Below are 17005 nucleotides of genomic sequence, written 5' to 3'. Positions count from 1 at the left end.
CCAGTTAGCCCACAAAAAGGTGGCCACCACCAATGTTCACTTTATATGATATGGCGCAATGCCCATGTGTGCCAAGTTCATAGACTCCAACCTGCGTTCACTGACTAGGCATGCTTAGCAGCAAGGGTAGGACTTTCTTTACAGTCCACAGGTTTGTTGCAGAGTCCACAGACATTTGCAAATCTATGAGCATTCTGAGGTTTTCATTGGTTGAAACTTCAAGTATCCATCCACCACATACAGAGTGCCTGTTTCTTACCAAAAGGTGGCACATGCAACATTTTGTGAAGAGCTGGAAACCTTAGCATATAATTCTGGAAGTCACAGTTGTATATCTCAAAGTATCAATGGCAGAGAGAGAGCTCAAGGGAAGATTCCTGGACCACCTCTGCTTCTCTCAAAGAATAAGAAGTCGGGATACTGTAAAAACAGAAAAGCACCTCAAGAATTCCATTGTTTATGTGTTTTACATTCCCCCACCAGGTAATAAAAAAGTGTGGGGAGGGTCACCCCCAAGCGTTATGACCATAAATTACATACTAAGAAGATAGCTGAATACTTATTTTTCACTTTGACCATTGCACTAGAAAACAAACAAACAAACACTTGAATGATAGGATGCAGAAATGCATTGAAATGTTTCTGAATGTGTGCTGCAATAACCTGAGCAGGGAACACACTATTTAAAATATTTGCCTTATATAGCATGGATGGAATGGAAAACAAAGCTTGTGTGGGCAGTAGAGCAGAACCTTCAGAGACTGAGAAGAGGGATGACTGTCAACAAATATTTCAACAAAAAAGTGTTTCATTTTTATAAAAGACCACCACAGTTATTTTGAGAATAAGAGCTGAAGAGAACAAAATCTTCTATTGAATACAAGTCCCTGTAAGGCCACTCTCAACACTGCAGCCACTCCAGTTGCACACATCCAAAGGCATTGTTCAATGGAGTTGGCTATGTGTGTGTGTGTGTGCACGTGCATATGTGTGCCTGGCCTAAATTGGGCCCTAATTATAACATTATGTTGCAATTCACTAGCCCTTGATGAGGTTTCAAAAACTCAAAGGACACTTGGAGTCAACATTACCACTTAAGGGTCTCTTTCAGGTTTGTGGATCCACCCACTATGATCCAGTGTTTTTGAACAAAACTTACTCTTGAAAGGGATACCTTATGCATTCATAGTGTCAAAATAGGAAGACAATTCAACACAATATATACTTACCATAGAACATATACTGTTCATGAACACTAACTGACCTTGAACACAGTACAATAATATATACAATCACAATCCTCCCAATACACCTGTTTACTAAGTTTGTATCATTATTTGCAAACTACCTGAAACAAAACAACACTATCTCAACGTACAACGTAATACAACAGTAACTTAGGTCGAATTAATCAAAAGGACTTGGAGTGTAGTGCTTGCGTTCAGAACACATGGTAGATTTGCTTACTGTGAAGATTTGGGTGTATTACATGATAGGTCAGTGGGAATATATTGCGTAGTACACTAACAAAAACTGTCTTGTGGCTAGTAGAGCTCTAAGGCAAACCTTTTGCTCAGCCCTAGGTAGCTGTGGCTTTGAGCAACAAGGCTTGGAAAAGGAACACAGTGTAAAGCATTTACCAACCTTAAAAAACGGAATAAGAAAGTCATACAAGAAAGAGACACAACAAGAATTTATAAACATAGAGCATATTTGAATTAATGTTTTGAGACCTTAATCATCAAACTCCACCAGAGGGTTCCAGAGATATATGTTTTAGAAGAAATAAATACTGTTGAATCCAATCGCAAACAAGCATTGGTCAACAAAAAGTGTGCAAACTTTGAATAGCTTGAAAGATTTAGTTTGGTGACTCCGACCCAAGTTGGGTGACACTCCTTGCAGCCTTCCTGGGAGATGAGGTCACACCTCAGTCTGTGGCAATTGCTTTTGTTCCTAAGACAGGGAGTCGGTCACATGTCTCCCCAGGCGGGAAGAAAGCTGTCAGTGTGCCAGAAGCTTTGTGACGCAACTGATCTAGCTGAGACACAGAGTGGCAATTTTGTCAAAGTTGCTAAACATTAAAAGTGACATAAATCTTGACTTGGGCATCAAGTCATATTTAGTGCCACAATTCATTTGATATCTTACAGTACTCAGGTAGGTAGTTCCATTCAGAAGTTAGCCAGAATTAAGTGACAGCCCGCAACCCTGTGTCAGCCAACAGAGCTACTAACTTTCCTCAGCAAAACAACTTTTAAGGGTTTTGCTACTAAGATATATACAAACCTTTATGTCTATCTTAACATTGTACAGCTTCCTGCAATAGAGATCTATAGCCCTTCCGTAGAGGAGACTTACATATACTGTTTAGGGAAGGGTGGCTTTGCCATTGCTTTTAACTGCAAAATCAAACTAGCAGTGAATACACTGTTCTTCCAGTCTGCAGTGGCAGGCTGGTAGCCATTTTGTTGTCAAATGCGGACTGGCACAAACAGTGCTGCAGCCCTGGATGGACCCTGTGTTTTCATGCCCTTCGTACCGTGAGTGCCATACACTAACGACTTATTAATTCAGCACTTGCCAATTGGATATAGCCAATTAAACATAACTTTTAAAATGGGTCATAACATTGGTATTGGGTCTGGGTTATCAGGCCACAGGGCACTCTCAGAGTCGAAAAACCAGCATCTAATAGTCCAAATGGGTGCAAAAAGTGGCAGGAAACCTGCGAAAAATCTGTTTCCTCACACTTACCTTAGGTCAAAGTCAGCTTGCAGGCCAAATCAGCTCTGGGTGGCTTCATGAAACAAGAGGGGAGCGGGATACAAAATACTTGAAGGTAGTGTGGGAATACAATGTACTTGTCAGGCAGGGTCACTACTCACCTATATGAGGTCGTAGAGTTCATCTCTAAGAGCAGGTTTTGACTCTGGTTAGTGCAGGTGAATTTCCTTTACATTCTGTTTCTCTGAATGTAGAACTTTTGAGCTCGCAGGTTTCTTTTGCACTGGAAAAATCAACAGGAACAGCAGGCTTATTCCTTGCATTGAGGAAAACGCTAGCACGTTATACTCAGGAGGCATCAAAGCAAGGTCCATGCATGTCTCCATCAACATTGGTGATGTTTGCTGAGCTTGAGAACAGCTCTAGCTTACATGCCCAGTTCCTTGAATTTTGAACGCAGCTCAATGTGTGTAACTGTCAGCTATCAGTGTGAACTTCTGCCTATTCAATGGTCATTGAATGCAGCTTGCAGCCGTCATCACAGCATTAGGTGAAAAAACATTAATGCGATGGGTATTAAAGATGAATATAACAGGCGAGGCCCCTGATGAATAAAGGGGGAATGGTGCGGGACAGCTGAGTACAAAAGAAAATGTGAAGGGAACTGAAACAATGGCAGAACCCTTCGCCTACTATAAACAAAATGGTGAATAGCTTGAAGAAACGGAGGCGTAATGGTATGGAAGTAGACTATTGCATTTGGATATGATACAGGTAACAAAGAGACAACCAGATTACCAATGAGCCTGTAATGAAGCTGTCCTTCTGAATTTCGAGCCCTACAAGTCTAAGGTCGTGTCAGAGCGCAGGGCTTTCAATCCCACCTACCTGGTGTTATGAAAGGTGCTGTCAAGACTAGAATGACATAAAAGAAATCTGAGACTAACTAGACCATTATACTGTTGAATACAAATAAAGGAGAACGACTTTCAAGCCCCAATTAATGAGCTAATTATGTATGTGGATAAACTAACGATAAAAAAAATACAAAAATCAAGACTGCGGTATGCATGGAACCCTACTAAGATTAAATACTTAGGTTTATGGTCCACTCCTTCTATTAAGGATACTGTATCACTTAATCTTAAGAACCTCCAGTCAACTTTAACTACCTCCACAGCACGATGGCACCCCTTGTTTTTATCTTGGTGGGGTAGACTAGATTCTGTAAAAATGATGTTGGTCCCTATAATCTTTTTTTTCTTATCTAATCTTCCTGTTAACATTCCTAAATCCTGGTACAAAAAAATATACACTATTTTATCACAGTTTCTGTGGCAGAACAAAAAATCTAGGATGTCTTTTTCCAAATTTAAACAACCTAAAACTTTAGGCGGAGTTAACTTCCCCGATTTTGCATCATATCATACCTCCTACTTTCTTAAGAATTCCTCTTCATTATTATCTCAGAATGAGACTGATTTGTTATCATTACCTTTGTGGGTAGAAATTGAATCTTACTTCATTTCTCCTTTCTCATTTGATGAATTTTTATCCATGTCTAATACCCCCCAAAAATGTACCCTTCCCATTCTTAAACATACTCGTAAAACTCTTCATCCTCTTATGCTAGATGGTTTAGATGACCAAAACTGTTTCTTGCAGTCTCCAATTTGGTATAACAAGCACATTAAGATTAAAAATTGGACTCTTGTTTGGAAAGACTGGTTTAATTTTGGTCTTAAATGGACTTATCAGCTTTTTCTAGGTGATACCTGCATATCCTTCTCTATATTGCAAACGCGTTATTCCCTTCCCTCTTCATTTCATTCTAAATATATATTATTGACTCTAGCTGCTCAAAGTTCTTATGATAAACTCGCGACTTCTTCCGTACAGGTCACTTCCTCTCTGGTTCAAATTTCGTTCCTAAAATTGAGCGCTTCAGCTTCTCAAATTTACAATAAATTGAGACTCATTGGTCAGACTCGGGATAAATCCGCAGTTGAATCTAGTTGGGAATCTGATTTAAACACTTCCTTTTCCACTTCAGTATGGGATAAAATTTGGACTAAACTGAGGAAATCCTCTGGGGCAGCAAATACTACACAAACACTATTTTTCATATATAATAGACTTTTAATTACTCCGGCCAAATTGCATCAGATTACCCTCTCTCTCCCTCTACTTGTTGGTCATGTCCAGCCCCTGTTGCAGATCTTAAACATATGTTATTTACATGTCCAGCTATACATCAATTTTGGAATAAGGTTTGGCAGCAAATTAACAAAATATTTCACACACATATCCCTTTTTCTCTTTCTCATATTTTTCTAGGTAGTGTTGCAGAAATTTGGTCCTCTTCCACCTCTCTTAATACACTGATCATTGACTTACTTATAGCTGTTGCTTTTCAATAGATTACTAAATTGTAGAAAAATGCTTCAAATGTTTCTTTTCAGGCCTGGTGGTATGGTGTTTGTTACAATAACAGATAAGATAGAGCTTATGTTCACCCGATTACACTGGCCATTAAACGTGACATATTATGGCTACCCGTTACCAATTTTCTAGATATGTCCGCTCAATCATTACCATCACATATTCCAGCCATAGAAGAAGTTTCCAAAACTCCTTAAATTAAGGTTAATTAAATATTATTGTATTCTGTGCGAATTCTCATTATATAATTAAGTTTGTAGTAGTGAGATCAATATGATATACATGTTATACTTTTGGAATGATATTTTCAGTTGTATTATTATAGGATATATATATTTCTTTACTTTTTCTCCCCCCCTCCCTTTCCTTCTCTCCCTCCTATTTCTTCTTTCTTTATTGTATACAACATATTTTCATTTTTATTACTGCTATATACTATGTTGTATTACTGTTGTATCTTATAATTATATCCAATAAACTGTTCTTTAAACTTAAAAAAAAAGACTGCGGTATGCATATACAGGAAATCTTGTGGTGGGGTGACAAAGAGCATGCAACCTAAAGCTGAACAAATAAATCAGAAAGGAATTAAAATTCACATAAATTGTCCTGGGACAAGTGGCGAAACCAAGATGTGTTCCCGGGGTGCATCCTTTGGAATATGCGATTCAACCTGACTCCCAATATCTCACAATCGTAGCAAACCAATTTAAGTATCGGCTGAAGGTAAGTGTGTATGTTATCACCATTATACATAAGGTGTTTGTTTTTTATACGTCGTTTTGACCTCTGTATGTATTTTTAAAAAGTGTATTACATTTCCCCAAAGTTTGGTTCCCAGGGCCTTCCTTTACTCACATATTCTGAGGGTACCATTCTTAAAGTTCAAAATAATTCTGACAGTCAGTGCAGAATTGGACAATATAAAAATAGATGAATTGGTGGCACATTCTGGCAGGATAAAGGTTTTCAATTTCAAGTGAAAAGGAGGGGTGTCAATACTATCCGTTTCCAAAAAATTGGCTCGAAATAGATCTAATAAGCAACTATCCATAACTAGGGGTCGTTATTCATATGAATGCTTACTGTATTCTGTAAAAAATCATGACTGGCATGCAGAGATGCTGTGATCTGCATCTCGCTGCCTTAGTAGAGATATAGAATCCCGCCTCTACCTGGACATCGTGTTGTGAGAGTGCTTATGGTGCTGTGACGCTGATGGGCAGAGGGTTACTTGCGGATCCTCCTGGGCTGGAGTTCGGTGTGCTGTTTGCATTTCTGCCTAAACGTCAGTCGACAAACTCACTGTTCTACTTAGCACTTTCTGCAAGGTCACCCCAGACTTTTGCCTCCCGCCACTGAACCCGATTTTGTTGAGATTTTGACTCTGCACCTATTACTCCTGCTTATAAGTGCTTAAGTGCTTGTGCTCTCCCTTCTAAAAAATAGTAGAAATGGAACATACCCGATTGGTACATTTGAGTTACTTATTATTCGGTACTATATGTTACTATGTGTACCCCAGGGAACATATTTATTAAGAAGTCCTGCAGTGCTGAGTCACAGGGAAAGAGCCAGATTGCACCATAATTAACATAATATGGAGCATTCCTGCCTTTTACCAGCGCTGGCGCACAATGTGCTGCCTAACACCAACGTAGGCACTCTTGCACCATGATGCAAGGGTGCCAGCGGTGCTGGCAGGCTTGTTTTGATGCAGGAAGGGACACCTTCCTGCACAAAAACAATCCCCTGAGTCGTTTTCCTCTTTCTATGTCTACTGCAGAATGCACGGAAAGAGGAAAAAACAAGGAAAAATATAGATATTTCTCCTCTTATTCCTTCTCTGGAGTAGCATAGCAGTTTAGGTGCATTCCCAGGTCTACCACTTATGGTAAATCTAGAAATGCCTACAAATCCATGGGTTTTACATGGGAAGACCTACACACCACTCATGGAACGCCTCCCTGGCATAACGTAACGCAACTAAGTGATTTGAGCTGTGTTGTATTACTCTGGATTTATAAAGCCAGTGAGGGCCACCCAAGGAGGCCTTGGGTGGCTTGATAAATTGCATCTTAACAGTTGCGTCGCTTTTGCACCTCACTACGGGGTAAATATGGCCCCAATTGCATAAATAAAGTGCTACATGTGCTCTTCAGCACTCATTGTGCCACTCACTAAAGCAGCACTGCAAAACATCTCTCAGTCTTGCCACCACAGACTGTAGTGCAGTTTCAAAACCACAATTTCAACCTGTCAGAATAAACCTTTTCCCCGACCTAAAACGTCCTTTTTAATGCTTATAAATCGCCCCTAAGAAAAGCCCTAAAGGCTCATAGAGCAGCGTGCATTATAATTAGATTGTAGGACATTTGTACTTAAGTTTTACATGTCCTGCAATGAAAACCCCCAAGAGTAGTTTTTCAAATTAGTAAGGCTCTCTTTCCTAATAGACTACTACTAGGTTACCTTAATATTCTTAATACGTGATAACTTTCATTTGGGAACAGATAGAAAAAAACTTCTTCCACTCATTTGAATTGTAGTTAAAAACCTCTTTTATGGTATAGACATATTTTAAGATACTATTCTCATAATAGCACTTTTAGAAAGTCGCAATTTTAGCCTGAACCAAATATCCCTTCTTTCACTGTCTAGGGTCATATGGCTGCTAATGGCTCTCCCGTGGTGTGATGTGTATGGCCTTGTGTGTGGGAAAGGATGGTTCCTCTCTTGAGCAGAATGAGCAGGGTGGGTGTACTCAGCCCCTCCTGTACTTCAAAGGATAGCTTGAGGGCTGCACCCAGCCACTTTGTGACTTCTAGAAATGCATGTCCTGTCACTGTGTAGCTCATACCTGGGCCTGTCTCCATTTTATTACCAGAGACAGACTGAGGTCAGACCCATGAAAAGGTGAGAACTGACCAGAACCAGTTTAAGGTTAGACTAAGGCGGTTTGCCTTATGCATAGGCTAGAACTTGGTATAAAAGTGGCACACTCAGAATCTCTCCTCAGAATGCTGCTGAACCTGAGAAGAGCAAGAATAACGACTGCACTGCTGTCTGAAGAAGGACGACTAGACCTGTTTACCTTCATCTCAGGATCCCATAAGTGAATCCAAGGGTCAGTTGACTGACTAGCTTTTTGAGCTACAGGGACACAACAAGCTTTCAGAGGCCTTCACTGCACCTTTCCAGCTGACCAGCACCAACTGGACCTACCTAGACTCTGCTGCTGGCCTTTGCTGGAGTAAACTCTCACCCTCAAGAGGTGCCCTCATAGGTCCTGGACCCTTGGCTGGTGTCAGAGTGTACTCCCCCAACCTAACAGCTATAAGAACGGGACTCCAACTGAAAGTCCAAAGTTCCTGAGCTCTTTACATTGTAAAGAAGCATCCTTTGTCTCCTGGCAACCCCAAATGGACTTCACCAAGCCAAAGAGGAACCTGTATTCGAACTCTGGTGACACATTCTCAGCTACAGAATTTGGAATTTACCCACACTGTTCTCTTCATGTCTGCAATGAATGCCCCACATTTTCTGCCAATACAAAGCTCTAACCCGATGCCCAGCTCTTTGTCTTAAGAACAATCTCACTCTGGCTTTCCACAAATGTGAGGTTCCAACTGAGGCTCCTCATGCACAAGTGGACTGATTTCGGATAGGATATGATGTATGTTTTTAAAGCGCTCGAATGCTGTGGCGTTTTGGCGCTGGTGTGAGTAAAAATGTTACAGCCTGTATAACCGGCCTATGTTACGGCAAACAGCCAGGTCTTTAATTCTTTCCTAAATGCTTGTCTATTTGATTGAAATCGCATGGCTGTTAGCAGTTTATTCCACAGCTTCGCTGCGCAGTAAGAGAAGGCTCTTCCACCCCATCTCACTCTCCTTATCCTATCGATATGGAGAAGACCCAACGTGCTGGATCTTAATGAACAAACTGGAGTGTAGGGTCTGAACATTTTTTGGATAGCCTTGGCTCCCCCACCATAGAATGCTTTGTGGACCAAGCACAAAGCCTTAAAGTCCACCCACTCTTGAATGGGAAGCCAGTGAAGGGCTCTGATTCCAGCGGAAGTTGATTGGCCTCTTGGTATATTTAGGAGTAATCTTACTGCGGCATTCTGCAGTGACTGTAACCTACTCATCTGGAGTTTATTAATCCCCAGTAGCAGGCCATTACAGTAATCTAACTTAGATAGCAGAAGAGCCACTACCACTGTCTTTTATAATTCCTTCCAGATGAAGGGAAAAATCTTTTTCAAAGTTTTGATTAAAAAGAAACAGGAAGAGGTAAGATTGTTTACCTGATCGGAGAAATTTAATTGACACTCAAAGATGACTCCCAGGTTTCTAACCTTAGAGGCCGGACTAGGGCATTCTCTTGCTCTCATTGGCCACCAAGAGACATTCCACTGGGGTTGCCCCTGGCCAAACTCAATGACCTCTGTCTTATCCGTGTTGATTTTTAGGAAGATATGGTTCATCCAGTTCATGATCTCCTCAAGGCAGGTGTAAAACCTGATAGCTGTATCTTCAGGCTGTTTGGCTATCGAGATTATGAGCTGGGAGTCATCTGCATATGACACTAAAGCAAAACCATGCTTCCTAATGAGTCTGGCCAGGGGCGGCACATAGATATTGAACATCGTTGGTGACAATGCTGATCCCTGGGGAACCCCACAGGGCAGATAGAAGCTGTCTAACTGCATGCCCTCCCAGTACAGGCTCTGCTCTCTCCCATCCAAAAATGAGGATAGGAGGGACAAAGCCGAACCCCCAATCTCTACCTCCCGCAGCCGCTGCACTAACACCGTGTGATTCACGGTGTCGAAGGCTGCTGACAAATCAAGTAATACAAGAACTGCTTTACCCCCGCTATCAACTGTTCTCCGAATCTCCTCAGCTGCTACAATTAAGGCCGATTCGGTTGAATGTTTGGATCGAAAACCGTGCTGAGTCGGGTCCAGTAAATCATTAGTGTCCAGATATTCTGTCAGTGTCTTATTCATTGATTTCTCTAAGATTTTGGCCGCTATAGGCAGACCGGCAATTGGTCGATAGTTCTTAGGCTCCATAGGATCTAAGGTAGGCTTTTTAAGAATAGGTCTAATTCTTCCAGCAAACTGGATAGCTACCTGACTCCAAGACTTGATTTATTAGCGGAGTCAGTTCATCGCCGATTCTGCTAGCGGCCAGATGCATCACCGTGGCAGGGCAAGGGTCTTTAGGTGATCCAGATTTTATAGAGATATTTGGAAGGTAAACTTTCAGGAATTAACCTGGTCCTTGTATCGGCCAGTGCTCTTTTGCTGTTGGCCTGAACTTTTGACTTTGAACCGGTCCAGCAAGCCCAGATAATTCATATTCTTTTATTTTATGGATCAGGATACTGTCAAAGACATTTATGTGGACAGAGCACATGTGATCCTATCTTAATGACAACCCACTGAGCTCTGTTTTATATGCTATTATTTGTTTTTAATGATACAGCAACAACATCAGAACATTATCAACAGCAAGGAAACAAAATTAAAAAAACAACTTTTGTAATCAACTGTCCTTTTATTCAGATTTAAAAGTGACATAACATAAGTCATGTGAGGAGGATAAGTGTAAGCTCTGTGATAAGAAAAATCTGAATGTCAGTTCTGTTTTGTGTATTTGTAAAGAGCACTATCACCTGCGAGGGTATTGTGGTGCTTATCAGGTGTGTGTGCCTAGTCCTGCCTATGGTAGGTTAGTTATTTGAAAAGCCTGGTCTTCATCTCCTTGTGGAATTCAAGAAGAAAGAGGAGTCACTGATGTGGAGTGGGAGGTTGGTCTGTCTATGAATGGGATGTGTGTAAGTAAAAGTCCTGGTAGCAGAAGTGTATCAGTTGTTGGAGAAATGAGATGCAACCATTAGGGTAGGTGGGGCTTGAGTTGTGTAGTGCTTTGAATGTGTGTGTGGGGAGTTTAAATATAACACGTTTGATTATCAGGAGCCAATGTAGTTCCATTAGGTGTGGTGTGATATGATGTATGTCTGAAAGAATGAGAATGAGTCTGGCTGCCGATTTCTGGATGGTTTGTAGTCTTCTAATGAGTTTCTTGGTGATACCGGCATAGGAGGGGTTCCTAAAGACCACCTTGCTGTTGACTAGGGTGTGAGTGACAGTTTTCCTAGTGTTGCTAGGGTGTCATTTGAAGATTTTCCTTATCATCTTTAGGGTGTGGAAGCAGCATGCAGTGACAGCTTTGATTTGTGCTGTCATGCCAAGTTTGCAGACGTTGATAATTCCATGGTTCCTTGTGTGGTTCTGGTTGCAGGTATTTGTCCAAGTTTGGCCTGTCAGCAGTTGATTCCCATGGTAAGGTATTCTTGATGAAGATAACTTCTTCTATCTTGCGTGGTTTGAGTTGAGTCAGTTAACATTCATCCAGTTAGGCCATACATGCGGTGCACTTTTTTCTTGTGTTGGGTGTCTTCTGCAAGGGGGAAAGATTGAGTTACATATCATCTGCATATGTAAGGATGGTGTTGTTGTGTGCATGGATGATATTGGATAGAGGGATCATGTATGGGTTGAAGAGGGTGGGACTGAGCAATGAAACAGCACTTTGTAGATGAGTTTGCAGGCTTCTGAGGGGTAAAGTGCCAGTCTGACAGCTTGTGGTCTATCCATAAAGAAGGAGCAGATCTAGAGGAGAGCGTATGCCATTTTTGTGCAGGCACCTGATGAGGATGGCGTATGAGACCTTGTCAAATGCTACAGAGAGGTACAGGAGAATGAGGGCTTCCTTGTCTACTCTGTCAAGCATTATTTGAATGCTGTCCGTCATGGTGATGAGCGATGATTCTGTACTATGGTTGTACCTGAATCCAGACTGCGTGACATCATGGAGCTGGTGGTTGCTCACTTGGTCACTCAGGCATCAATTGAATAATTGCTGTGAGACCTTTGCTAGATTTGGTAGGATGGAGATGGGTGTCTAGCTGGGAAGTGTGGGTGGGTTAGCAGATGGTCTGTTAAGCAGGGGGTGATTCTGGCATGTTTTCAGTTGTTCGAGCATGTGCCTGAGTTGATGGAGGAGTTGAGGATGATTGTTAGTGCTTCATTTATCAGTAGGAGTCCTTTGGTGAATGAGTGATGGAGCCAAGGGTCAGATGGAGCTCCTGAGTGAATAGTCTTCATTGAAGCAGCCACAAGGCCAGGGTGCTTTCATCGGCTGTGATGGAACGTTGAGTTGTGACAGGGATGGGATTTTGCTGAGGGTTGAATATGATGCATATGTAGGTGATTGTGCTACAGAAAAATTCTGAGCGCTTATTGCAAATATTTTGTGAGAGGTTCATAGTGATGGAGGCAGCAGGCAGTAAAATTAATTCTTTGATGATGGTGAAGATTTCCCAGCTGCTGTTCATGCTAACATCAATGCAATTTCAAGAGCTTTGCATTTGGTGCTTCGTATATACTGTTGGTAGCGTCTTAGGACTGATTTGTAGTTATATTTACATGCAGTATCTTGATTTATTCTCCATTTATGCTCCAATTGCTTGCAATGGCATTTTTCAGGCTGAGTTCCTCTGTGTACCAGCCGGGCTATGCTCAGGATCTTCCCGCTGGGTTGCGCTTGAGGGGAACCAGGGTGTCAGTGCATGCAGTGATTTAGTTGTTGAGGTGTTTGATGTCTTTCAGCAAGTCACTGATGTGCTCGGGCCTGACCGTGGAAAGGGTGGAATCCAACTCCTCTTCTGAAATGCTTTTCCAGCTGCAGCAGGCCATGGGAGGTCTTTGATGGTGCAAGACAGGTATGCTTAAACTGATGAGGCCATGGGCTGTCAAGTTCATAGTTGCTGGCTTGTCGACTATGATGTTGCTGTTTAAGAAACATGCTGGGTGAGGCCAAGGTTTTTGAGGTTTTCTAGAAGAGTCAAATAGTTTGACTCAGCGCAGTGTTCTAGATAAAAGTTACGGTCTCCGAGGAGGATGAAGGGGCTGGAATTGATGATGAGGGGTGCTATGAAGTCCCCAGCAAAGTTGGTGCATATGCATACAAGGGTTCCACCCAAGGAGAAGTTGGCTGTGATGTATATCTTGAATGAGAGGTGTTTCATGTAGCTGGTGGGGTGTCCGTGTAGGTGGTGCAGCTGATGGTATTTTTTTTATATGATGGTTTCTTCCCTTGAAGTGTCATTTGTTCCATGGTCTGGGGGGCACCACCCCACCCTTGATTTTTATAGGAGGTATTTTCAGCACACAAACTATCCTTTGAAGCTATTTTCTATTTGTACATGTGCTTCAGAATACAGCACACATGCAGAGGAAATCATGAGGAGTAAAAAAGATATTTGATATTTCTCCTTGTTATGCCAGCCTTAGGGAGGCACACATCCATGTCTACAATTCTTTGTAGATTTTAGTTTGCATCAAAATCCATGGGTGGATGCACAGGAATCCCCATGCACCACCCATCGAACACCATCCTAATGCAAAGTAAAACAAGGCAGCACAATGCTCTTCATTGCCTTACTTTGTTTTTTACAAAACCACACAAATAGCCTTTTGTGTTGCTTTGTAAATACCGGAAAAGATTTTGCATCAGGTCTGCATTAAAAGAGTAACTGAAAGTCAATGCAAAACCTTTGTAAATCTGGGCCCAAGTACCATAGATTTAGGGATAATGGCACCTTTTATTAACAATACTTAGAAACAGCAGCATTGTGTTATCTAACTTCATACAAACAAAACAAGGTCTTCATATTATTATGAAAAACCCACTAAACAACCAGATTTTCATGGTTGATTTCTTGATCTTTTAAGGTAGTACACAGGTGAGAGTTGTTCATGGGTCTGGTGTCAGTTCTTCTTAATTCTTGGGACAATATGAAAAATAGGTTTGATTTCCCTTCTGACTAAATGTTAACATGGTATAAGTGACTGGAGTAAGCCACAGTTTCACTCTCGCTACCTATATACATTTAATGAAATTGCTATATTGATGCCTCTGACCACTTGTTTACCATGTCAATGACGATGCAGCTCACCCACTGTTCTTAGACCCCCATCGATGGTCTGTCTGGAATATCATTAAGCATGGGTGGAGTTCGCAGAACTCCGTGAAGTGACAAAAAACTCTTCTGCACTACGTGGATATCCACAAGCGGCGGAGTGCGTTAGAGTCATGCCGTTTGCAGTGATTTTCAGTGCCGGGTGTTTGTCCCGCACTGGAAAATCATCACAAACAGCACCATGCACAGCGCAAAAAGGCATTGCTTTCTTTTTGCTGCTCAGGTAGATTTTCTACCCGAGCTGCAGCTTTCTCAACGCGAATGGAAGCTTTCTCAACGCGAGCATACATGGCCACTCACATAAAAAAATTCCACCGCCCGAGTTGAGAAATCTTGCCGGGAGGTTGAATTTCCTCGCTTGCGCTTGTCAACTAGACGTTGGTGAGTGCGAGCGAGGAAAAATCTCACCAGGAGTTGCATATTCCTTGCTTGCCAACTTGACATTTTTCAGAACTCCGTGAGCTCCGCGTAACACGCAGTGCAGAAAACTCTGTAAACTCCGTGAGTAGAGCGAAGTTCACCACCCAGGGTTAAATATCGTACATAAAAAATTATCACTCCCAGAATTATACGTAATTTTGGGATTCCATATTTATCACCTTGGGTCCCCTTAGAAATGGGAACTTACTGCAGAAATCAAGAATACTGCACACTATTTACATGGTAATTCCCAATTTCTTGGCCCATTCACACAATTAGTTATTTCACAAGCTTTTACCTTGTGTGATGCCTAAGGAAGATTATGGCGAATTTAGTATAACCACATTCGTTATTTTTTCCCAACTCAGTAAGTACAGAGGATGCATGATGGGACCTTAGTGCTATTACTTATGTACCATGCTGGCACTAAGCCTGCATGCTCAACTATAGGAATTTTCCCTTTGTTGTTTGTATAGCATTGAGGTTACTGTTGTTTTTCTTTATGAATGAAACTAATACATTTAAAATGTAAAATATATGCCCAGCAATACTTTAAAAGTTAGTTACTCAAAATATGCCAACAGTAAACTGATTTCTTTCAAAGAGACTAGAAACAGCAGCCTGCAAAGGTAATATTCTATTTAAAAATATGTTACACCAGAGTAATATGTAATGCGAGGCATAACAATATATCTAAAATGAAACTTAGCTTTTACGGTTTGTTACCAGGAAGTGTAAAACGTACATCAGGAACACATGTAGACAGCTTTGTTCCTGTCCTTTGACGGATGGCAGAGGAACAGTTTTGACAAAGGAACAATTCATTGGGGAACAGAAGGAAGGAAGATGAAAAAGGAATAAGCACTTTCAACAAGGGAATAGAAGAAAAATGTCTAATATCTCTAGAGAAAAGAGGTTGAAGTCAGTTTTGAGTTGTCTACACATCTAGGCATCTCTAATTACTGAGGTGCATTTTAGACAGAAGAAACACATCAGGGGGATAAGAGTTTAAAATACCTAAATATCTGAGCAGTCAACCCTTGGGAACAATTAAAAAATGTGAAACATCTGCAACCCATAAAGGATTTGCGCCCTCAATGCAAAATAATCGGTGCGAGGTACCAGAGAAATAGACAGAAAATTAAATGGGCTATATTAAAACTATTTCAAAATAACAGACTAGCAAAGCTGGCATGTCTTTATTTATGTCTTTATTTCAACAGTGAAGGAGCTACCTTTCACTTCGATGCAGTTTGTGGTTGTATGTGCTGTTGTATTTTAATTATTTGGGACATTACCAGATCATTGTCTCATGTTGCATAGGTTGAAAAGCAGGTGATTTCATATTTCTTTTTTTCATTTTCCCTGCAGAAACAAGGATGTGAGCAGAGAGATATGTTTTAGATTTACAAATAATAAACAGAACTTTCTTACTATAACAATTACCCAATGCTTTGAATATTCATGTATGATTGAATTCGGCTGATTTATGTACATTCTCCGTTGCTTATCTATGAGTATGAGTGCATTTATGTAATCATCCGTTAAAACTTTACAAAATGTTTGCCCTTCACAATAAATACACCCCTTCAAGTGTTTAGTTTGTATGTGTATGTGTGTGCATTGCATTGTTTCAAAATAACACATTTGTAATATTTATAGGAACAGATAGCGTGAAACTCCTATACCACTTCAATAAGAAAGGTTCTCTCCCAACAGCGGTAATTGTACAAAGGTTCAAGAGCGTTCTTCCTGTAGTTGCCCCACATGCACTGACACCTCATCTGAAAGATAATGAAAATCACCAAAGCAACGCCTATGTGAACAAAACAAACAGCAAAGCAGATAAATACATATATGAGGACTCATCTGCCTCTTGAAATGAGTTATTGTTCAACTCAAGATCCAATCCTGTAAAACAAGAATTAATTTGATGTAACAAGCTTGCAGTTTCATCTCTTTACATTTTTGATTTGTGGATCCACACATTGAATTTAATGCACTGAAATAGAAAATAACAAAACATTTGATATTCTGTTGAGATAAAAAATAGACTCTTAAAGCAGTAAAAAATTAAACAAATGAATTATAAAGAACTTGGCAAAGAAACATAAGCTGCATGTTACTAATTGCATGGATTCAAGAGACTTTGGGCAATAGCATTTTAGCCTCGTCTGTACTGTAATTAACATATGTTCCTATTTCCAAAAGTCTTGACCATAGAAGGATGAGCCCTCTTGTCACCTTAAACAACTATACAGTCAGAGTCCTCAACAACTCTTTTTCACAAGGACAGACATTTGCAACAGAGCTGTTGAGGGCTTTGACCCTGATTCGATGACAAAGGAAGAGCCAG

Source organism: Triturus cristatus, chromosome 9 (genome assembly GCF_964204655.1).
Source record: "Triturus cristatus chromosome 9, aTriCri1.1, whole genome shotgun sequence".
NCBI classification, from domain to species: domain Eukaryota; kingdom Metazoa; phylum Chordata; class Amphibia; order Caudata; family Salamandridae; genus Triturus; species Triturus cristatus.
The sequence above is the reverse complement of the archived record's forward strand: the minus strand, read 5'-3'. Positions refer to the sequence as shown.